We start from the raw sequence: 24,615 nt of genomic DNA, 5'->3' as shown, positions 1-24,615 counted from the left end.
CCTGATCAGATTATTTGATCTGGTAAAAATTGCTACTAGATCACTTTTTCATATGAACTCTATATTTATTCATTTAAAAAGTGTACATCTTATTTTTTCTCCTGATCAAAAGGATTCAATTTATAGCAAACTAAAAACAATATTTACTTTAATCTTTCCCATTTTGCCAAATAAAGAATACAATAAAAGCAAGAACTGACAAGATGTTATAAAGCAAGCGACTATATTTTAAGAATCTGTGCCCAAATAACAAATGTAGAGCTCTCGTTGTCATCCCTGATCCCCGTATTTCCCATGTAATAGTATCACATTTTATTCCCCATTTAAGCTTCACATGCAACTGGTACAGACTTTCAGAGAACACGTGGGGTGAGGAAATTACCATTTGTTTAGCTTCCTTGCTTTCTCTGCCCATGATCATGCATTGACAGTACTGTAAGCACAGGGCCTATGCCCAGATCCTAACTCATATGGTGTATGTAATGCCATCTATATACCATGGGCTGGATCCACACTAAGTTGGCCATTTCCAACACTTCCCCCCTCATGTCATTTCTTAGGGTTCCCTACCTTCCCAGAGCAACATTTCATGGAGCTCAGTCAGCTACAGTGGGAAGAGGGGGAGGCAGGAAAGTTCCATTTTACCATTGGAAAATTTAGTCCAGGCCAATCCCATGACTAGAAGAAGAAGAGTTGGTTTTTATATGCTGAATTTCTTTACCACTCAAGTGAGAATCAAACCGGCTTACAATCACCTTCCCTTCCCCTCCCCACAACAGACACCCTGTGAGGTACGTGGGGCTGAGAGAGTTCAGAGAGAAATGTGACTAGCCCAAGGTCACCCAGCAGGCTTCATGTGGAGGAGTGGGGAAACCAACCCAGTTCACTAGATTAGCGTCCACCGCTCATGAGGAGGAGTGGGTAATCAAACCCGGTTCTCCAGATCAGACTTCACCGCCCCAAACCACTGCTCTTAACCACTACACCATGCTAGAGTAGGCCCATATGCAAATGTCATGATCAATAAGTGGACATCAGGTGCGCATAGGGGTAGGGCCATCAGCTAAGATCTTGATCTTCTACTGCCATGTATTTAATGAAAGTCTGCACATCTGCTAGTGTTGCAGACTTAAAAGTATTTTTGTGATTCGCTTGTAGTAATTTAAACTGGTCACTAGATGTCTCTGCACAGTAGTTGTAACTTGAGAAAAGACGGGCATTTGGGTCTAACTGAAGAGAACAAACAAGGAAGTTTTCTCCTGGTGTCTAACTGCAGTCCTCCCTAAAGAAAGCACAAGCAAAACACTATTGACACCAGCTAATTAGAATTAGCAAACCAGACTTTGTGATAGTCAACAATTCCACCTGAGAATGAGAAGTGTCAGATATCTTCAACCAAAACTTTTTGCAGATTTCAGCCTTCAAATTTGGCCTACATTTTGTGTTATTTGCCACAAACTCTGGACTTTGTCAGGTTTTCTGTCTGATTATATAAATATTTAGCACACCCTCCACTGCTAATTGTAAAGCTTACATGTGTACTTAATACTTCTCAGCTATCGCCTTCTCCAGATAATTTTCTCTAAAAAAAATGAAAACATTACAACTTCAGACATTATAACAATTGCATCCATGCAGGTATGCAGATATTTATTTATTTATAGTCTGCCTTTCTCTCTGAGACTCAAGGGTGGATTACACGGTGTAAGTCAATAGTATCAATAAGATGGGGCACCTAATAAACAATATAACAGGGCCTGTATTGGAGAAATGTGAAAATGAGCAGAAATATGAAACAAACCTGAAAGAAGTGTAAGCATTAACTTGACATGTTAAATGATGCAGAAAGGACATAACAGGAGCTCATTTACAGCAACAGACTGTATGTACCCTACACAGTAGTACGGTCCACAATCCCTATCCCTTTACCAAAGCATTTTTCTGTTCCATATTATTACAATACAGCTCTATTAAAAAGGTAAAGGTCCCCTGTGCAAACACCGGGTCATTCTTGACCCATGGGGTGATGTCACATCCCGACATTTTCTAGGCAGACTTTGTTTACGGGGTGGTTTGCCAGTGCCTTCCCCAGTCATCTTCCCTTTACCCCCAGCAAGCTGGGTACTCATTTTACCGACCTCGGAAGGATGGAAGGCTGAGTCAACCTTGAGCCGGCTACCTGAAACCGACTTCCGTCGGGATCGAACTCAGGTCGTGAGCAGAGCTTAGGACTGCAGTACTGCAGCTTACCACTCTGCGCCACGGGGCTCCCTACACACACAGCTCTATTACCGGTGTAAAAAAGCCCTGCTAAATAATTCATTTTTGCATAGAGTAGGCTGTTCCTGACCTCAGGCCGTTCCATAAGATGGGGGCAATAACAGAGAAGGCATGTGTATGGGCAGCTGTTGATCTTGCCCACTGGCAGGCTGGCACCTGCAGAAGGCCCTGCTCAAATGAGTGAGCAAAGCTGTCAAGGCAGAGCATAGGAGGAGAGGCTGTCCTGCAGATATGAGGGAACCAGGCCATGAAGGGCTTTGCATGTGATAGCCAACACCTTGAATTGAGCCTGGTAATTGATGGGCAGCCAGAGAAGTGATAGCAGAATGGGAGTAATATTCATGCTCCGTCTAGCTCTCCATAACAGCTGAGCTGTGGTGGTCTGCAGCAACTGTAGTCTCTGAGTTTACTTCAAGGGAGACCTGTAGTTCTTGTGCTGCTACTGGAATGTTTAAAGAAGAAATTGCACAGAAAAGATCTGCAAGCTGGATGCACAAAATTTGCAGATCTTTCCTGCACAAGTTCCCCACTGAACATTAAAACAGCAATGAATAGAGCAATACCTTTCCATTCCCAGGTGGCTGATGGTGTCATTCTATCCCACCCCATTTAATATAGGCACAAACAGAAATAAGTCCTTTAGCACCTTAAACATTCACAGATCTATGTTGGCGTAAGCTTTTATGGACTAGAGCCACCTTCATCAAATGAATGAAGTACATCTTCAGTTGGCAGTTGTATACCTATATAGATACACAAGGAAAAAAATTGTAAACAGCGTAGTCAAAAGGCTATGAAAAGTTGTGATGTGTGTAAAACATGAGGTAATAAATGCCTCTCTGCAGACAGGTGGAGTTCCAACTACTTTGAAAAAGGTAATAGTGAAATCCCTCCTGAAGAAGGCACAGCCAAACCCAAGTGACCTAAACAACTACCATCCAGTGGCTACTATTCCATCCTTGGGCCAGGTGCTCGAGTGGGTGGTGAGTACACAGCTTCAGGCAGTTTTAAGGGAGACAGATCATCAAGACCCATTTTAATCTGCATTCAGGACTGGCTTTGAGATGGAAATGGCTTTGGTGGGCTTAACTGATGACCTTCGGCAGGATGACAGCAGGGGGAGTGAGTCCCTAGTGATGCTCCTGGACCTCTCAGTAGCTTTTGAAACCATCGACCATGATATCCTTCTGGAGAGGCTGGAGAGGCTGGCAGGGCACATGGTCCTCCAGTGGTTCCACTCTTACTTTACCAGCTGATTCCAGAAGGTGGTGCTGGGGGACTGCCGTGGCATTTATGCCATGGGGTCCCACAGTGACCCATCTTATCCCCCATGCTATTTAACATCTACATGAAACCACTGTGAGAGGTCATCCAGGGACTCAGAGTGAGTTGCCACCAATATGTAGATGACATCCAGCTCTATTTCTCCTTAACAGCAGAGCCAGGTGGATTTGTGGAAATCTAGAATCCCATGAAGGCCAATAAACTGAAACTGAATCCTGATGGAATTGAGGTGCTGTTGGTCAACAGACAAGCTGCTTGGGGACTTCAGAACCAAGCTTGTCCTGAAGGGGTTGAACTCCCTTTGAATGGGAGGAGCAGGTCCCTTGCTGGGGGGTGCTACTAGATCCTGGCCTATGGTTGAATGCTCAGGTCTCCTCTGTGACATGTAGCGCCTTTTATCAGCTCTGACTGGTTCTACAGCCAAGGCTGTTCCCTAACAGGCCTAGCCTGGCCACGCTCTAATCACATCTAAATTAGATTACTGGAATGCACTCTATGTAGGTTTGCCTTTGAAAACAGTTCAGAAACTTCAATTGGTCCAAAACGCAGGGGCCAGGCTGCTGTCAAGGGTTGGTTATGGGGATCATATCACCCCTGTGCTGAAAGATCTGCACCGGTTACCCATCTGTTTCTGGGCACAATTCAAAGTGTTGGTTCTTACATTTAACATGGTAAGTGGCTTGGGGACAGGATACCTGACGACCATCTTCTATACTATCCAGACTGCCATTTAAGATCTGCCTCTCAAGCTCTGCTCTCTATGCCCTTGCCTTCAGAGGTGAAGTGGGTGGCAACTACAGACAGGGCATTTTCCGTGGTAGCACCTCACCTTTAGAATGCCATCCCCACTTGAGGCTTACCTGGGACCTACTTTACTGCCACCACCAGACAAACTGGGCAAGCAGGGAGAGTGGGCGGGTAAGAGGGGGCCTCCCAACAAGCTGCAGAAGTAACATGGTGGATGGAGGCAGATGCCACTGTCAACCATGGAAGAAGTCAGGAGGGCAACAAGGTGGCTTGGAGACCATTGATACATCTTCCTTCTTTCCCCAGACATTACCAGTCTTCCCTGCATCCACAGACTAGTTGCAGTGGCCATGGCAGGAGAAGGAGGTGCACTGCCCCAGTTTGTGCCCAACAGAAAGGTAGGCAAGCAATGGTGGCCAGGAAACAGAGTAGCCTTCCCTCAGTCTCCCTTGTGAGCTTCTCACAGGTACCCTCGTGTGTGTAAACCTCTTTGGAATTTCTCAGAGACATGCTTCTTTGCTGCCCATTAAAAATCTTTTCATTGTGAACTCTAATGATGAGTTCCATAAAGGCCTTTCCACTGAACGCTGAGAAGTACTAAGGATCAGAACTCTTTCTATGCTCCCCTGGAGATATCTTAGCCTCTGGGGCCTGCTTGCAGCTGCACAACCACAGTGGTGCATTATACCTCCTTACTGTCTCTCTTCCAGAGCAATCATTAGTCCACTGGCTTGTTGGCTGCACCTTTACAGACGTCCCTCCTCCACTGTCTGTTGCGAAACCATTCCTCCTGTCCAAAAAGTAGGGATTTTACTCAGCTTTGCTGCCATTCTTTCTTGGCTTGGGTATCTGCTAACTGATCTCTGCCAAAAGGTCCTTCTTCTGCCAATCTTCCTAAACCTTGATCCTTCTAGCCTAGACCAGACAGAGATAGTAAATGCTGATATATAAATTACGACTTGCAAGTTATAACAGATACGCAAGTATTTGTATGCAAGGATCCTTAAAGGATGAAAGAGAGAATCCAGGAATAGATCTCAAGGTTTACCCTTTACTGCATGGGATGATACCTCCCAGTAGGTTTAAGAGGTCAGTACTTTTTCTTCAATGCAATGCACAAAACCTGTTGCTGTTCTAATTCTGCAGAGGGCACATTCTATGTTTTTGGCACAGAGTTTGCTAGTGATTATATGGAGGAAAATAGCATTGATAGACAACTAAGATACACTCTGGGTAACTATGCACCAAATAGCATCTCCAAACTCTCACTATTACACATTGCCAAAATGGGTATGTATACTCAATTTTGAAAAGTCAATGTGTTTTTTAAGGTTTGGTGATATAGAAGAATCTTGGGTATTCTCTAATGCAAAGGCAGATAGAGCTAGATCTAGAGACAGAGGTAGATCATACAGTATCCTCAGGATGGAAAACAAATTATTATTGCAGCAGCACCGATTCCAAAAGAGGGAACTATCTTGGTCCAAGACAACACTTAAGTATTTGTATAAATGCTACTCGGAACCAAGGGCTAATGTTCACATGATTACATCACAGCTTTCAAAACATCCTGTATGCCTAAGGCTGAGGTGCAGATGGAAAGTAAAGGCTGTGTTTTAGTAAGAATGACTGAGCTCTAAGAAACTGGAAATCCTCCAGGGACAAGATGGCTGATCGTTTTATTAGCAGGAAGATTAACATGTCCAGACCAGCGATTAGAGATCATTCCCAACAAGAAATGTAACTCAGGATAGAGGGTGGGGCATTACGGAACCTGACAATTGTAAGAAACCCCAAGGAAAAGTGGTGGGGAACTAGATCTAGAAGATTGTGGAAACAAAACCAAATGCAATATAAGGAATTCAGATGATGAGGTTCTTAAAGTACTAGTTCAAGATATACCGGTAATGGTCAAAAATACAACTAAAATAAATACCAGATGATCATTACAATTCCTGGTGCTCTTCTGATTGCTTACCAACTCCTCATTGTTTGATCTAAGAGTCATGCTACTGTACCTCAGGGAACGACGACTGGTACTACTTAAACCAAGATATCCTATGATGAACAGGAAAGCTCTCTATCTTTTTAAAAAGCGACCCCAAGCATTCAGTCATACCAAAAAAGACATATCTCACACTTATTCAAGAGTCAACAGCCTTTGTGACTGAATCCTAGAGGGGAAGCCATGTTAGCATACTGCAGCCAAAATAACAGTCTTGTGGCACCTTAGAGACTAATGAATTTCAAAATTTGGAGTGCTGTAAGCTTTCATGAAAAATTGTCTATTTCTTCAGATGCATGATGTATTACATTCATTTGGCACATTCTCACTTTCACACACAAACGCACACACACTGCAGAAGAGTGAGGAGTTATTACCAAGAGGGTCCAGAGGCCCAGTTTCCCTGGACATTTGTGTGTTATGTTTCATTGCAGAGCACAGATGTATACAACATCTGGGGAAAAACAGTAAATGATCCTGTCAGAGTAGGTGGGGACTCTCAACTATTGATCAATTAGCAAAGTAGGATGAATCTGAATAGTATACCTAAAATAAAGACCTTCCCCCCCTTTTTAAGCGAGCCACCAGTCCAGTTCCCTATTGAATCCACATCTGGTAATACCAAAATTGCATATGAAGTCCACATTGGCAATGAAAACAGAAGGACATTTTTTGAATGAAGATAGGCATTTTTAGGCGGTATTCAGCCTCCTTGCATACCTGGGTTTCCTGCAGACAATGACAACGTTTCTGGTTCAGCTAGAACCTAGAAGCTAAAAATCATGTATCTAGCTCTGAACTTAGCCACAGTCTGCAGATCAAAAAATCCCTGCAGTAAAGCTTGGTACAGAAAGGGGAGATATTTCTACAAAGCTGGGGGGATTACAACTTTGCACAAAATATTTATGCCCTGCCTTTCTTCTTGGCTCAAGGTGGCATTGCTTCCATCAGCCTGTCATTTTGTTAAAACAAAATGCCTCTTTGTATCCTGAACTCTGAGATCTTGGTTGGCACGCTTTTAAAATTGCCATGTATATTCCTGCACACCTGTCACATCTTTTTTTTTGTTGCGAGTTTCTAAAAACCATTTCCAGTTTTGTTTTGTTTTTAGACTTTCCTGCAAAAATAAATGGAGGAAGAGAAAGTGGCAATGGCAGGAGTAGGGAGAATGATGGGAGACTTGGGGGGGGGGGAGAGAAGAAAATAGCAGCAATGAGAGGGAGAAGGCATTGGGAGAGTTTGGGATGGCCAAGGAACAGTGGAGACGGGGGGTGGGGGGGATAGGATTTTCCCTCCCCCACAAGTTGCATTAAGTTGTCTTATACTGAACCAGACCATTGGTCTATCAACGTCAGTGCTGGAGTTAACAGTTCTAGAACATAATAGTGAAACGTTCACTAGCTGTGGCTTGGCATGCACCAAGCTCCTGAACAAGAAATAAAAATAATATTATTGAATCGAACTACATTATGCAAACTAGTTACGAAAGCATATTACACTTTGCTAACATTTTCTTCTTAGACTGTACTTCATGTCAATTCCAGTGCAATCTTAAACACACCTATCTACGCCCATGGACTTCAATAGACTTAGAAGGATATATACCTTTGTTTAGAATTGTGCTGTCACATCCCCTTTGAATGAGTACTTTCTAATTAGCTATACATTAATAAAGTCTCCATACTCATCAAATTGCTCTTCCTTCGTGTTCTGAAAATTTAAGTCTGCTTCACAGTACTAGTTACAGCTTTCAAAACTACCACAGGCTCCTGAAAATCTATTACAAATCGTGAGATTATACTATTGCCACAAATAGCATTGTTATTGTTCTGTTGTCAACTGTATGTTGCAGCCCTAAAGAGCAGGAAAATTGTGCCAAGCCAGTTAATTCTGAACCAAAAGGCTAACGATACAATGGAGCAGCCTCACACAGTGCAGAACAATACAATGCAGAAACAGAGTTGTGGGTGGTTGTTATAATTGGAATGCTTCACAATATGCGGATGTAAGGAAGAGAAAGTATGTCCATTGAAAGGCTAATTCCTGTGTGCCAGAAATATAGGAATGTTAGACGTGAGTAAAGGAGGTAAGATACGTTTATTTTTCTAATGATGCTTAAAACAAGACTGAAAATAAAAAGAGAGAGAACCCATATCGGACATTTTATGGAGGAAAGATACTTGAGATTTGTGGAGAGCTTAACAGGGTTAATCAAGTCCACATACCAAGTAAAAATGCCTCAGAAATGACAGTTGGTAGGTAACACAACATGGCAGCCAATTTGTTCTGGGACTAACCTACATGTCCACATCATGCCAATACTGGGCTTTTCCACTTGGGTTTTTTTCATCCGTTCTCGCCCCATATTGCTTCTGTTTATCCCCTGCTTTCTGAAAGCATTTCTGTGCCTTTAGTTTTTGTTTCCAGGTTTTTTTCCTGGATCTTTTGAGACCACTTTTACCCCGATCTTTTTCCAGAAGCAGACTTTGAGTTGCCTTTTTCTTCGTGCGTAATGTTTCTGTCTGTTTGCTCTGTCCCACCCACCACCATCAAACCTTTCCCTCTCTTCCTCCCCTACCCTGAAGATGAGTGGGTTCATTTTAGATTTTTTCAAAAAGGGTACTAAAATATTGCTATACCAATGTAATGATAGGTTTCGCAGTTTCTCTGAATTTCCAGCTGTCATTTTTTAAAAGCCTCTACCCTCTTTCCTTGTGAAGATGTGCTTTTTCTTTATATCTTCATGAGGGTAGAGACTTACTGCAGAGAACCTGTAAAACCTAACATTACAATGGTATACAGATATAACAATATTTTAATGCTGTTTTTTTTAAATGCAGCCATGCTATCAGTATATCACTGTATGTGGAAAAAAATTAAAAGGGGGATTATACTCAGATACCACTGATGGTGTCATTGATAACAACAGCACCCTCCCTTAAAAATCCAGACTATTTACAGTATGTGCAGAAAAATAATCTGATTCCACAACTGTGAATATGCAGAGGGAGGACAGACATGCAGAAGAATCATGCCCAAACTGATTCCAGTGCTTGTGGATTGACTGCCAAGACAATCAGGAGCAAGTCAAGTGTGCAGGAAAGCCCACTGAAAGAGCACTACTGGCTGCGAACTGGCTTTGACTCAAGGTGCTGCTCCTTACTTTTAAACTCTTAATGGGACTGGGACCCACATAACACGAGTGCTATATGAGACCATGTGTCGTTTGAAGTCAGTCCAGCAACACCTTTGGACCCTTGTTGTAGATGGCTCATTTGAATATAACTCACTGAAGAGTCGAAATGTTCCCCTGATTTTGTGGAATCAGTTTTAAGAGAGGGTAAAGAGAGCCTTTGCGAAGTTTGTAAATATAGTGTTTGATTAATGATGTGGGATGTGCATTTGCAGGCTGCTTCTTTCTGTCTGTTTAGTTCCTTATGTAGTGGCAAATTGGTTTTGTGTGCTGGATTGTTTGGTGTGCAAACTTGATTATATTTAGTGTGGGGTTTTTTTGGGGAGGGAAGGCAGCATGGTATATCCCAATGTTGTCAGATCTCGGAAGCTAAGCAGGGTCAATACTTGGAAGGGAGACCTCCAAGGAAGACGCTGCAGAAGAAGGCAATGACCAACCAGCTTCTCACTTGCCTTGAAAGCCTGTCAGGTCCCGGGCGGGGCTAGGAGGCTGGGTAGTTGTGCGGTCCAAGGTAGAGTCAGTGGAGATCAAAACAGGAGTCCAAACGTGTCCAGAAGAAGAGTCGTGAATCAAGCCGAGGGTCGGAGTTCCAGGGATTCAAGCCGGTCGGAGAAAGGGTCAGAAGCCGAAGTGGATGTGAAGCAGTCCGGAAACTGAATCGTTGCTTCCACAGAGAAACCTCCCAACAGCCTAGAATATATGGTTCTCTGGTAGTGCACTCCTTTACCCCACTAACTACCTAGCCTGGCTCCTGTCAGTATTCAGGGCTTTGTGTTGCCTCTACTCCTGTGGCGGGTGTCTAAATCTTTGCGTAGTCTTTCCCTCAGCCTAGCTACAGGCGGGGGTGGTTCTACCAGCTGCAGCTGACTCCTCCTCATTACTCATGCTAGGAGCGGGGGCTTCGGCCTTTGATAGAGACCATTTGCTAACTTCCGAGGAGGTAGAGGGCCCAGCCTCTGCCTCTGCTGCCAACTCATCTGGGAGCTCTGTCTGTTCAGTGTCCTGGTCCCTGCTGACCACGACACTATCCCCCCTCGCAGGCCCCCCCTCCATCCAGCGGGCCTGGTTTCGTAGGGTATGAGTCGTGAAACTGTTGAAGCAGGTCGGGGGTATGGACGTTCTCCGCAGGTTCCCAAGACCAATCTTCGGGGCCATAACCTTCCCAATCCATGAGGTATTGCAGATTCCCCCGGTGGACCCGAGAATCCGAGATGTCATCACCTCATATTCCTCCTGATCCTTGATCACCACAGGAGGCGGTGGCTGGGTCGGAGGTCGGCCAGGATCGGGCTGCCCGGACGGCGCTAGCAGTGACCGGTAGAAGACCGGATGGAGGTGGAGTGTCGGTGGTAACTGGAGCCTGAAAGCAACGGGATTCACTTGTTCTGAAATAGGGAAGGGACCAATGAAGCGAGGACACAATTTACGGGAACGTCCTGGATAATGAAGGTATCGGGTAGACAGCCAGACGCGATCTCCGGGTTTGAGCACTGGGCCTTCTTGTCGTTTCTGGTCTGCAATGGCTTTGTAGGCATCTTTCACCCATTGGAGCTGTTCTTGTAGTAGGTTCTGTAGTGCTTGCAATTCCTGTAAGCAAGTTTCCCCGCTGACCACGACAAAGCCCCTTGCTGGGGTCGCCATAAGTCAGCTGCAACTTGATGGCACTTAACACATGGGGTTTGTTTGTTTGTAAGCTGTTGGTGAGCTACTGGATTTCATGTTATTGTGCTGCTCTGAAAGCAGTGTTTGTTACAGAAAATTTCAGCTCCCTACAGCTCATTGAATACAGAAATTCCCACCATCGCCTCTTCCCCTTCCAAACAATGAGTAATAAACTGGGGGAGGGGAGATGATGTGAAGCAAGCAACAATCAAGGATCAATACATTTTAACTTGACTGGAAGCTGACCGAGAGTGGGAGGACAGAGGAGAGGAAGCCGCAGAAGACAACAAAATGACAAAGGTTTGAGTTGTGTTTTGCCACGTTGGAAGCCGAAGTATGACAACAAACATCCTCTTGACAGCAAGCAATACTTGCAGATTCCTAGTAGTTGAACATGAGATTTACCTATATTTGTGAAGCAGGAAAAAAGTCATTAATAAAACAGCTTGGAATTGCTGCTGCTCTACAGTGAACGTTTTAGGAAGAGAAAGTCCTGTTTTTAACATAAAAAAGTCGAGCTCCAACTGGTTATATTTTATATTGTTGCCTCGACCCTCATACAAGGCTTTCAGAGAGGCATACGTGGTTTTCCTTTCCTCCATCTTATCTTTACAACAACTTCATGAAGAAATTAGTACTGTTAATATATCTAGAATGTGATTTGCCAGAAGTAGGGTAGTTGGATAACCATTTCTCTCTTTTTTTTAGATTGATGACTTTCATATTGTAACTGGTTTCTTTTGTGTAATACATTGAACATTGTTTTGTAAATATGTTGCCAAATTTAAAAATCAAATGACATTTTAAAAACAACCTTGTGGGCTAGGTTAATCTGAGAAATGCTGATTGGCCCAAGGTCATCGTGTGAGATTCCTGGCTGAGTAGGGATTTGAATCTGTGTCTCCCAACTCTTAGTCAGGAAGTATCCATTACACCAAACTGGCTTGTTTACAGAATATGGTTTTATCTGCCTAGAACTCATAAAGTGCAGTGGGTTACTTACAGTACACCTCACTGGCTTGTTTTATTACTTGAAAAGTGGTCTGAAGGATCCATTCGAGATCACTAGAAACAATAGCAACTCCTTAGGTTACGCCAGCCTGCCTCCTTGTCGCAAACAGAGAAAGAAGCCAAGAGCAACCAGGGTAACTGTTTTCCTTCTCCTCCTCCTTCATGACCTCTGTGCCATTAGATCCCCCTGAAACATTATCAGCACCTGTAACTCCAAGCACCATACCTGACACAACCAGAAACATAAGCCTCATTCTCAGAAATACAGATAGCATCAACACCATCAGTGTGACCGGGATCATCTAACACCACAGCCTGATGCATGCAGCTTGCAGCCAGTTTATTATAAAGACTGGAAACAAACCTGGCATGGATGCAATCAAGCATGTTATTCTCAACAGATTAGTATTCCTATTGGCAGGACTTTGCGGCCTATGAATCTTTTTCACTAACACATCAGTGACATTAACCTCTTTTGGACAGAAGCCCGGTACAGGAAGCTGAGAAAGGAGAGTGTTTAGCTGGTATTGCATTCTACCTACCTGAAGATTTTCTTACCAATGGCCTAGCCCCTAGGCTGAGTTTTATTAGAATGATGAGATCCTCAACACAGTATATAAATCAGAAGTAGACTGCAGTACATTCCAAATTTTACATGACAAACTACAGCCTAAAGGTGCTTTTCCAGTAGTCACGCAGTGTGATAAACCAGATGAATAAGCTCCTTCCATGTTAGCTGCTAGCTGTGACACATGTTGATCATAAATCTCCTTTTTTTAGATTTTAGGGTCTGATCATAATTTTGCCTTTGGGTTTTAATGGAAAGCATTCATACAGCAAGACTAACAATGCTTTGCATTCTAAGGCCCGCAGTTTTTATTAAGTGACTGCAATCCACTGACTAATATGGGACTTACTTCCAAGTAGACCTACTTAGGATTGCTCCCAGTATTGCTCCCCCAGTAAGGCAGGGGAGGGGGCAGGGCCCTGGTGGGCTTTTCTTTTGACTTTGAGGGAGGACTTATTGGGGCCAGGCCTTACAGCAACCATCAGATGATTTGCTTCTGTGTGACTTCCATAACTCACCCAAGACTAGTTGCTTACTACTGTTCAAAAGCAGCCACCCCATGAATGCCAGTGTAGTCCAGTGGATACAGTTTGACACTAGGATCTGGGAGATTCAGGTTCAAATCCCCACTGTGCCACAGAGGTTCACTGGGTGACATTGGGCCAGTTACATATTTTCTACCTCACAGGGTTGCTGTGAGGATAAAATGGAAGAGAATAATGTAAGCTGCTGTGGGTCTCCAATGGAAAGAAAGGCAAGGTATAAATGAACTAAATAAATAATAAATATATCTGAAGATAGGACCAGATAAAAGATAGTTGTGCAGGTGGGAAGGAGAGAAGAAAGCAGGGAAAGGTGAGGATATGGTGTTGCCAGGAGGAGGGAAAGAGGTTCAGGGGAATATGAGGTAACTTCTGCAAGTCGTTTTCAATTCTCCATTGGGCAACTGGGCCCAGTGGCCATCACTACACAACTGGGCTGTAGTTTTCCCTGGTAGAGGCTGCAAAGGGGGCAGAAGGAAGGAAAGCTGAAGACGGGGGTGGGGAGAGATATAAAAGTAGGTTGGCTGGTGGATGGTAAGGAGAGAAGGAAGTAAGAAAATGGAGAGGCTATGGGGGTTGTCAGGGAAAGGAAAGAGGAAATAGTGGAAAAAGGTTAAATGAGATGCCCCTGACAAGTTATTGCAGGATCCCTGCTTGTCTAACAATATCCAAATACGCTATTAGTCTTACTGTGACTGTACGAGACCGGTGTTCAAATAACACACTTGTTTTTGTCTACCACAAAATGTGAGTTTTCTAAATTTTCAACCTTTATTTTTCTTATCTCTCAGAAGGCAAAAGTAAGACACCTGTACTAACATATCATAGGTTGCAGCAATTTTCAAGTCTCTCTCTCTCTACCCCTCTGATATTGCATATTCAAATTTGCTTGTAGAAAACTAAGACATTTAAACTTTCAAATAAGCCAAATAGCACAATTCTGTATGCCAACTAATATTTTAAATAATGCATGTTATGCAGATAAAGGAGTAAAGCTTAGGTATAACAAGAAAGAATGTACTACATACATTTAATTGTTCCCCCAAACTTCCATCTCCCTCCCCACAAAACAGAGGGAGGAAACCCATTCCCCATCCACTTTACTTCAAAATTTCTGGACATTTTACAACTTTATATGATAGCATGAGGATTTCCTGCTAGGGGTTGTGAAGTTCCTTTTGCTAACCCCCCTATACAGTTTTTATTTTATTGTATCTTGGCAACGAGGATAAGTACAGTCTCACTCGTATCCTAGACCCACACAATATGAACAGCTGCATCTTTCCTTCTATGTTATATTGACTGATGATACTGGGACTAATACAGCAAAGAAGGCCATCCCTTTTCCATTGATCAGCTTTCATCAATACTTAGCTGGGGGGCAGGGAGAAGCTCTGGGAGCTAAATTATATTGGTTGTGTATGAAGTTATAATTTAGTGATGCTCAAACTGGTAGTCTGGGGAGGCTCACTATGACAACATTTGGGAATGGGAAATACGACATTCTGAATTATTATTCATTTAGCACTAAATACTGATGGTTTTGGCAGAGATATATTAGTCTCCTGAACTCTGATGTACAGCATGCCTACAGTGCTATGCCTATTTAAAGGCAAGCAGCAGCTGTCTATGGCTCTTAATCAAGAATAGTGCCTGGGAATAAATCACCGCCTTTTCAGAGACTGTGTTTTTTCAAATAATTGCAATTCCTGCTCTTTCTGCCCCTTTCCTAAAAATATGAGGTGACACACACAAGAGAATTGCCTACAAGAACAGAGACATATGGATGCCTCTCTTTCTCAGCAGCCTGCATTTTCTCTGTAAAAAAAGATATGAAGTGAGCTGTAAACAAATGCAAACAAGTTTAGAAGCAGGCTAATTCAGAACTAATTAAGAAACAGACTAATTCAGAACTTTAAACTGTGTCAAAACTTTCCATTCGTCAGTTTGCCATTGCACCGTGTCGACAATCTCCCCAGAGACCCACAACATGCCACTCTCAAGGACCAGGATAGAAATGCTTCCAGCATGCGGAATACCTCTGTAAAATGCTAATTAACACGTTCTTGTCATGACTTGTGACTGCATGAAAGATTTTGTCATAGTCTTCATGGGAAATCTACTGTTGCTGCAAATTTAGCATTAATGAAATGGTGGGGACATGAAGAAGTGGGGAGACCCCTACCGAAAGGGGGTACTTGGACTGGTGTGAACTTTGCCAGCCAACCCAAGAAGCAGCATAACACCAGATCTACAAGCAGCTGGCCAGTGGCAAGACCTTCCAAAAATTTGTTCTCCATCTTTTTCTTCACTGCAATCTTCCGGCGATTCTATGCCATTTTAGTGTAATTGCTTACCCCAAAGAATTTTGGGAAGTGTACACTAGTGATGTATTTAGATTTTGCTAAATATTTTTTATCTTCCCCACCCTCCTTCCAACAATCCCTATGGTTCCCTGGGAAGGGAGGTAATCATTGTTAAACTAGTGTATACTACAGGGTGGACTACAGTTTGGACACTCACAACTGTGAAAATAGTATAGAGGTACAAGGAATCAGTGCTACTGAGAATGAATTAGGAAACAAACAAGGAAGGGCAGAATATCAGTTTTTATTTTTAAAAGAATGGTTGCTAAAATCTAAGAAGAATGATCAGATCCAGTTTTCAACTGTACTTCATTCATTCTTGAGCAATCTCTAAAACATTAAAAGCAAATTTCATATTAAAGAACTAGAATATTTAATAACTATGTCATGCCGAGGGTATTTTTTACCTTTTAGTAAACTGCTTTCTGATGGAAACAATCACAGAAAGTTTCATTTAGTGACACAAAGATAGTTATAAAATCTATTTTTGATTCCCCTAGAATGGAGAGAAATATTTTATATTCTGTTCTGGAATCTATCATTGCATACATGCACATGAAGCAAATTCAGCAACTTCATATTCAAAGGAGGCCAGTGTGCTACCATGGACAGAGTGTTGATTTTGGATGCAGAAAACCGGGTTCAAACCTCCATTCAGCTCACCAGTCTGGGGGCAAGTCACTCTCTCTTACCTCTCAAGGTAGGCTAAGCACTACACAGAAAAAAGGAGAGATACAAACACTGTGCCTAAGAACAATTTTCTACAAATTGGCTGGGAGCTAACTTCTGTCCAGATATCAACTGGCATTTCTTAGGTAGAAGAAGCAAGAGGAAGGTTTCCTTCCTCTATTCCTATACCAAGACTTCTTTAAAAGGCAACTAATTATGCATTATTTGCATTAATTGTTAATTGCCACAAGCTACTTTGGGGGCCAATATTTTTAGGACAAAAAAGGAGGGCAAAACTGCAATAACTAAAATAAATAATCAAATTAAGGCCACAACACCTACATGTGTCTTGAAGATATAACAGATTAAAGCTGAGAGATAAATTCTTAAATAAATGAATAAACGTATTTTGTTCCTCAAGAGATGTTTGGAGCTTCCCCAATACTCGTAGCCTGGTCCTAAGGCCCTCACATTGGTACATTGCTAACTCCCATACTGTGTTACAGCTACTAGTTGGTACCCCGTGCCCACTCAGCAGAGTTTCATTGATGTGGCGCTGGTACAGTGCCAGCAGGGATTACTGCTGGCACCTCTTCCATGTATACCAGCATATCCCTGAAATATACCAATATAGGTTTTAATTACCATCCTAAATTGTTTGGAGAACAGGGTTTAGGACTGCAGTGCACTGAAAAAAGGAGGAAAATGCAAGTTAAAGAAACATGATGTTGCCCCTTAAACAACTGCTTTCTAGATGGATACAAGAAAGAAGCTGATCCTCAACTGCTTTTTAAAAATTATATCTATATATGATTCTATCTATCTATCTATCTATCTATCTATCTATCTATCTATCTATCTCTAGATATAGGTTAGAATATAGGTTAGAATATGCAACAATGAATAGGTTAGACTATGAAACAATGACCCTAAGCTTAAATGTTACCATATGGTAACATTTAAGCTTAGGATCATTGTTGCATACTCTAACCTATTTGTCAGTCCAACCAAATATTGGGTTCAGTGGACTGCAAGTAGGGTTGGCCAACATCAGGTTGGGAACTATCTTGAGATTTGGGGGATGGTGCCTGTGAAGGGCGGAGCTTGGAGTTTGGGAAAGGAGGGACCACAGCTATTATAATGCCATAGAGTTCACCCTCCAAAGCAGCCATTTTCTCCAGGGGAACTGATCTCTGTAGTCTCGAGATCAGTTGTAATTCTGAGACATGGCAACCCTAAAAGCAGGGGATGACCTGTATACATATCAATAAACTTTGATGTCTATATTTATCTTCTTTCCTTACCCTTTCCTCTCATTCTTCATTTGCTTAAGCTGGGTAACAAAGACAACCAGTGAGCAGTATTTCCATAGAGCTTATTTCAGGGCAACACACATTAATTTGTCAGTCCTTTTTTGCTTTTGTTTTTTAAAGGGTACCCTTTAAAAACAAAAGCAAAAAAGGACTGAAGAAGAGTATTCAGTCTTCTTCCTCTATTCTCAGACCACACAGAAATAGAATTCAACGTATTTCATTAAACTGACAAAATGAACATGGCCTTGGATTATGATCTCAGGCTTGGAGACAGAGCTCTTGTACTTTTACATATCCATCCTAAACTCTTGGGACAAAATAGGCTACACACTGCAATCGTAGGTTGTTCTTCTCTTGGTGCAATCATGACCACATTGGAGTATAACAATAACAGCATTGATGGTTAGAACTATGTGTCATTTATTACCATTTAAAATCTTTCACATTCATTATCCCTGTTGTAATCTTACAACAGCCCTGTATTGTAGGCAAGGATAAGAAAGACACTCATTTATTCCACTTCAAAGCCACAGACCTAGTCTGGGGGCATTTTAATAAGCTTTAATTACCACCAAGGTGTCTTTAAAAGCAACAACCAGTCCACTCCTAAGCAGAGTTACACCCTTCCGAGTCCACTGAAGTTACGCGCATGACTTTGCTTAGGAAGGACTGCACTGTAAATCCACATAATTTCTTTAATATAAAAATAAGTGTATCTGTTTATCTTTGTTAAATGCTAAAATATAAGAAAGGACATAGAATTCAGTGTAATTATCCATCCCTCTATCAAGTCTACTCTTCTTGGGTCATTTAAAGACTGTGAGATCACTAAAAAGAAATTAAGCATAATATGAATATATACACATTGTTTTACAGGTTGATAATTGCACACATCTTATATGGGAGACATATACAGCCCAGCATAACAACTTGAGACAATCTTACCAGATGTTTGTGTAATTGGTAATATACAACCTATTACATGCCTGGTCTGTTTTATATTGTCTGTAAATCTGTAAATGTGTGCATGTTTTACATGGGTTTAAAATAGACCACTGAGGAAGGCCATATAGGCCGAAACGCATCTGGCATGTGGTTATAGATATCAACCTTAGGAAATGCCATTGTGCTGATTTAATGTTTTAAAATAATTTTAATCTTGACATAGCGCTTCCAATAAATTATATTTTCATTATTTATATATTTTTTCATCCCACCCAACCTTGGGTACCCAACTTCTGTTTTCTAGGTTGAGTTTTATTCCCCTCTTTTTTCTTCTACTACTGAGCTGAGTGCAGCCCAATCCTAAACATGTTGTCTTCACAGGGCCTTAATTCCATGTAACTCTGCGCATGCATACATACAATTGAAACCCAAGAGGGCACCTTCATAAGACTTTAGCCCACTGCAATGATTACTGTAGTTATCACCTGCTTTCACTGTATTGTCTTTTCCTTGTAATGCACTTCCTGAACTGTTAACAATATAGATTGCCTTAGATAGTTTGCTGTTCTCATTGTTTTCTACTTCTGTAATACTGGTCTTATTGCGTTGTTTACTGGTTCTTTTATACTGTCTGACTGCACTGTTTATATACTGTAACACACACACCCCGAGTCTCATTTAGAAAGGCAGATGATAAAACAACCAACCAACCAAAAATTGATCCAATATATATTTTCACAGAAGTCAGAATGTGGCTTACTCGCAGTAAGTGGGCCTAGGAATGCCAAAGAAAACTCATGCTTGATAAAAAGTTAGATAGTTTTAAAGACACAACTAGATTTTCTTAACTTTAATTTTTTTATACACGTAACACTTGAATAAGCCTTTTGCTACAATCCTAAACTCAAACAACTATAGGTAAATTCCACTGAAGAGAGCAGGACACATTCCCACTCACATGGCTATTATTCTCTTGAGGGGGTAGTTTCCTCCAGATTTGACAACTGAGTGCCTCCTGCGTCTGAACCAAGTTAAAGTGTTAATTTATGCCATGAAAAAAAGAGTCACATTTTACATTGAGTTTTACCTTACATCAGTAATACACAGCACTTCCTGTTATCACATTTATCCAAAATGTTGACAAGTAGTAAAATATGTTATTAATATGTTGCCACCAATTTACTTTGTACCGGTATTTTTTCCCTCTGAGGAAAAACTCTTGCAGTACCCATCAAATTGTTATGTACAATGTCATATTACATCTGAACAGCATCTCATCTGTGTTTCCCACTGTCAGTCCTTCAAGAGATCATGGGAACTGGACTGATAGTTCGAAGTATATAGCCACTTAAAGTCGTCCATCCTATGATTCTTAATTTTCAAAGATCTTAAAAATCTTTTGAGGTATTAAAGTGAGGGAAGGGTTAGGTTTAGCGCTCCATGGAAAACTGTCATGACATTAGCAGAGCAGTAAAAGGGAAATAGCTTTCTTATATGAAGAGGGGATACCACACCCCTTTACTTCAGTAGGCACTGTATATCATTGGAATGTAGCTTTGTACAAGTTTTCGGTCTCTGCCAAGTAAACCCTCCTTCCAACTCTAATTACACAATGCCAAGAATATTCACAGAAGAATTTTCCAGTAATCATTATTTTTTAGTTTACTCACAACATTCACTGTCTTCTGCTGGAAGTCCCAGATTATCCTTCACCTTGAAGAATTTGCAGACGTTGCTGGATTGCTCACAGGCCCTCAGCAGATCTCTCTTTTAAAGAAAGGTTAAAATATACATATGTTTTAAAAGTAGCAAGCGATATAGTGAGGAAGAAAATGTGTATGTTAATTTTAACAAATTGACAAGACATTGCTACAGCTCGTTGGAAATCCTGCTTCAAAATGCACATTGAGCCCTGCTTCTCAACTTTTTGTTGGCTGCAGCACTGCAGATCTTCTTTCAAAAAGCACAAATAATAAAGTGGATGCTAATTTGCAGTTTTTAAAGAACCTTTTACATTTTTGTGATACCCCAATTAAGGAAATAGTTGCTTGGTAAAGCCACTTATACATATGGCTCTAATATAGCCCAGGGACCCAATAGGGCGAGGCTTTGTATCCACACTGAATTTGTTCTTTGTTGAGTACACAAGGGTTAAAAGTCCACCCACACATAAACCTGTACATGGTCAGAGCTGTTATTTGAAATACGTCACAAGTCTACATGGTACTGTACAATTTGCAGCAATACATGTACTGTACAATTTTGCAGTGCTGTGAAAATTTCCAGTTGGCTATCACCCAAACCCACCAACTAAGAAAAACACTTATAAACAGCATAAGTGCAACAGCAGTTAAGAAGGATTAAATATGTTCACAAACAGCTTCTATGCCTAGTAAGGAGCATTTTTGTATGGCCTAAGCCAGGCCCTTTTCTATCTTTGTATAAGAACATAAGAAGAGCCATGCTGGATCAGACCAAGCCCAGCAATCTGTTCACACAGCAGCCAAGTGGCTGCCTCTCAGAAGCTCATAAGCAGGACGACTGCAACGGCATCCTCCCACATGTGCTCCCTAGCAACAGATACAAAGAGGCATACTGCCTCTGGTACTGGAGGGAGGAGATATCCATAATGACTAGTAGCCACTGATAGCCCTGTCCTCTACGAATTTGTCCACTCCTGCATTAAAACCTTTCAAGTTGGTGGCCATTGTTACATCCTTTGGCAAAGAGTTCCACAATTTAACCATGTGTAGTGTGAAGAAGTACTTTCTTTTGTCTGTCCTGAATCTCCCACCCTTCACATTCAGCAAATGATCCTGGGTTCTAGTATTTTGGGAGAGGAGGGAAAAGCTTCTCCCTGTTCACTCTCTCCATGCCATACAAAATTTTATAAACTTCAGTCATGTCTCCCCTTACTCATCTTTTTTCTAGTCTAAACCCCCTTAAGCATTTAACGGATCCTCACAGGGCAGCTGCTCTAGCCCTCTGATCATTTTGGTTGCTCTTTTCTGTACCTTTTCAAGCTCTACAATATCCTTTTTCAGGCTGATAATCAGAACAGCACACAGTATTTCAGGTTTGGTCTAACTACAGATTTGTATAACGGCAGTATGATGGCAGCAGCTTTGTTCTCTATTACTATTCTAATTATGATAAACATCAAATTTGTCTTTTTCTCAGCAGCCGCATACAGGGCCGACATTGTCATCGAGCTATCCACTACCATCCCAAGATCTCTTTCTTGGTCTGTCGCTGTCAGTTCAGATCCCATCAGTGTATATGTAAAGTTGGGATTAGTTACCCCAATATGCATCATTTTACACAGTGACTGATTTATCCTAGGTGCACAAACTTTAAGGGGTAAGACAAATATCTTCCCACTCAGTGCCTTCTGCCTTGCTGCAAAAGCAACTGACAGCAGATGAAAGATACTGCAGTGAAGAGCAGGGTACATGATTATACAGATGGCCATGCAAAGAACACCAGGTAGAGGTTGACAACCTGACTATTTCTTCATGGACTTCGTACGATCCCACAACTGGGTGACGAGCAAGCTAACATAACCAGAGGTGGGTATCACTGAGACTTTGGAGGCACCGCATAAGCAAAAATGTCACATCCAGAATGTAAGGCTAAAAAACACTTGAAGGGGTGTAGCAAGTGCCAGATTGCAGAAATATGCAAAGGAATAGCTATTCCACAAGTAGATAATCTTGGGTACACGTTTACTATTGTGTAAAAAAGATTGACCACACAAAAAACAACACCCTCAATGAAACCATTTTTGCAAAGAAATATATTTGCCTTTGCACTGACTGTCTTAGCAAAGAGGTTACTGCCCTTATTATCTTGGAACGAAAGACGTACAAAGAATGTACACAGGCTTGGGGGGAAACACAGGTAGGGTTTATATTCTGGGTAACATTACCATTGAAAAAATGTTGGGGTTAAAAGCTCATGGCTGGTCAAAAGACCATCTTGTCCTTGTGCAGTTGCACTCTCTTTGAGGAAACCATTTATGTACAACACATCTGTTCTACCTTACAGTGTCTGTAAAGAGACTGTCTGTATCAGCAACATACACTGTGACCATGAATATATTGTGATATATGCACCAGTCCTAGATTCATCACTTGTACACACACACATCCTAAGCTTATGGATGTATTATTTGCTGATGAGGTCTGTTACTATCTGCACTATCTCTACTTTTTAGAGAAACAGGAAGAAGCATTATCTGTATTTCCACAAGTTCCAAGGTGATATCCATAGTATATTCTAGTGTCATCCATGCCCTCATGGTTCACAGAGTGAACTCCACATTGGGACACCTCTGTTGAAAAAAACTATAGTAGGGGGTTAGAACAGCAACCAAGACTCCTTGCACAAGATAGAGAGTTGGAGCCAACCAGAATTTCTGCTGGTGAAAAAATGAGGATGGTGACCCCTTTGATCACCCAAAAAGCTGTGCTGGAGATGGAAACTGCATGGACAAAAGCCATGTGGAATGGGGAAACTGAGTAAAAAAGCATCCTGGATCTAACCCAGAGTATAGTTGTGCATGGCACAGAGAAATCAAGGCATGTCTCTCGTTCTCTGTCTTAATGTGATCAAAGACAATTTGTAAAGGGTGCATACAAAAATATGCATATATGATGACAGAAGTCAATGATGCCATGAAACCTAAGAGTTGTCAGATCTGAAAAGCCAGCACTGTTAGAGACAGAAGAAAGTTGTACACTCCTTGGTAAGACAAGGTGCTCTGAAGGGAGGAAAGTGAATTGCATATCACAATAACAAGAAACCAATGGTCTAAGGTAGAAAAGAAACAAAGAGGTCTCCAAATTCACAGATACACATCTAGAATTTATTTTGTGACATTTCCTATGGGAAGATTAAGGATAAGACCATGCCAATGGACATTGTGTAACTGAAAATTAAGGTGGTCTGTAAAGAAATGGCTTGTGCCAGTGGTTTATGCTGTATGGCTTGTTGGTCAAACAACTTCCGGAAAAAGGGCTACCCCTAGGTTTTGGTCTTCATCTTTTTTCAGTCAGTGTAGGGTATCATCATTTGAATGTTTAATACTCTGACTCCATCAAATGGAATATCCTTGAGTCCTATTTTCACATAGTAGAGCAGTAGATCCAAGTCAGGCAATGAAGTGTTTGGAAAGTAGATATAAGCTTTGAATTGCAATTAGTTACATGAGATGTGTTAACTTTTTTTGTTCTTGGTAGGGTGGAATGCCTCAACATGAAAGAATTTGGACAATGTTTTCCATTCCTTTGGGAGTGCACTGAAGAAGGAGAAACTTGTTCCAACAGAAAATGCTGGTACTCTGCCATACATGTCTGGTAATTGGAGACATATAAGGCTAGGTCAGCAAAAGAATAGCATGTTCATGCCGTGTTGACCAGTTTTCTATCCTAGAAGATAATTGTTTCTTCCCTGACAAGTACACACCTACCAACAAATTCAGGGTGCAGAAAACAAAAGTGGAGGACACAACGATAAATAGAAGAACAGAAGTTGGTGATCTAGCTATAAGAACTGATATCAGACCAGATAGTGAGAGCTGTAGGTATAATTATTGCAGGGACCAAAGTAGATGGTGCTGAAATAGATGGTGTGATGGACAGGCATCACTGATACTGAGAATGGAAGTAAATGTGATTGGGCAGTACTAAAGTCAACACTGTAGCTGAAGATAGTGATTATAAGATGGCTGGATGCATACAAAAAGAATGAGCATTAATGAGCCTCCAAGTAGTGATGAGTATTCTCACCATATTCTTGAGCATGACACAAGTTCTTTCAAAGGGCTTTACATACCTAACTTGCTAGGACAAATTAATTACTGTGTCCCCTCCAGCAATCACGCTGCCCCTCAACCTCTCACGGGTGGCAGAATTCCAAATGTGGCCTAGAAATCATTTTTTAGAATGAAAAAAACTTTTTTCTGTTTTACTGGTTCATTAGGATCACAAAACGTGTTGCTACCATTGCTGAATTTTATTTATGTGGCCT

General features: G+C 41.6%; 1 protein-coding gene across 1 annotated transcript in view; it reads right to left on the bottom strand.

Annotated features, from left to right (window-relative positions):
* The window catches only part of ATXN1 (ataxin 1), a 109,180-nt gene that overhangs the window by 60,434 nt on the left and 24,131 nt on the right, over positions 1-24,615 (bottom strand). The window contains exon 2 of the mRNA XM_056854809.1: positions 20,256-20,352. The gene's annotated coding sequence lies outside the window, so the exon portion shown is untranslated. The remainder of the gene's footprint in view (positions 1-20,255; positions 20,353-24,615) is intronic.

This window comes from Euleptes europaea, chromosome 8 (genome assembly GCF_029931775.1).
Source record: "Euleptes europaea isolate rEulEur1 chromosome 8, rEulEur1.hap1, whole genome shotgun sequence".
NCBI classification, from domain to species: Eukaryota; Metazoa; Chordata; class Lepidosauria; order Squamata; family Sphaerodactylidae; genus Euleptes; species Euleptes europaea.
The sequence above is the reverse complement of the archived record's forward strand: the minus strand, read 5'-3'. Positions and strand labels throughout refer to the sequence as shown.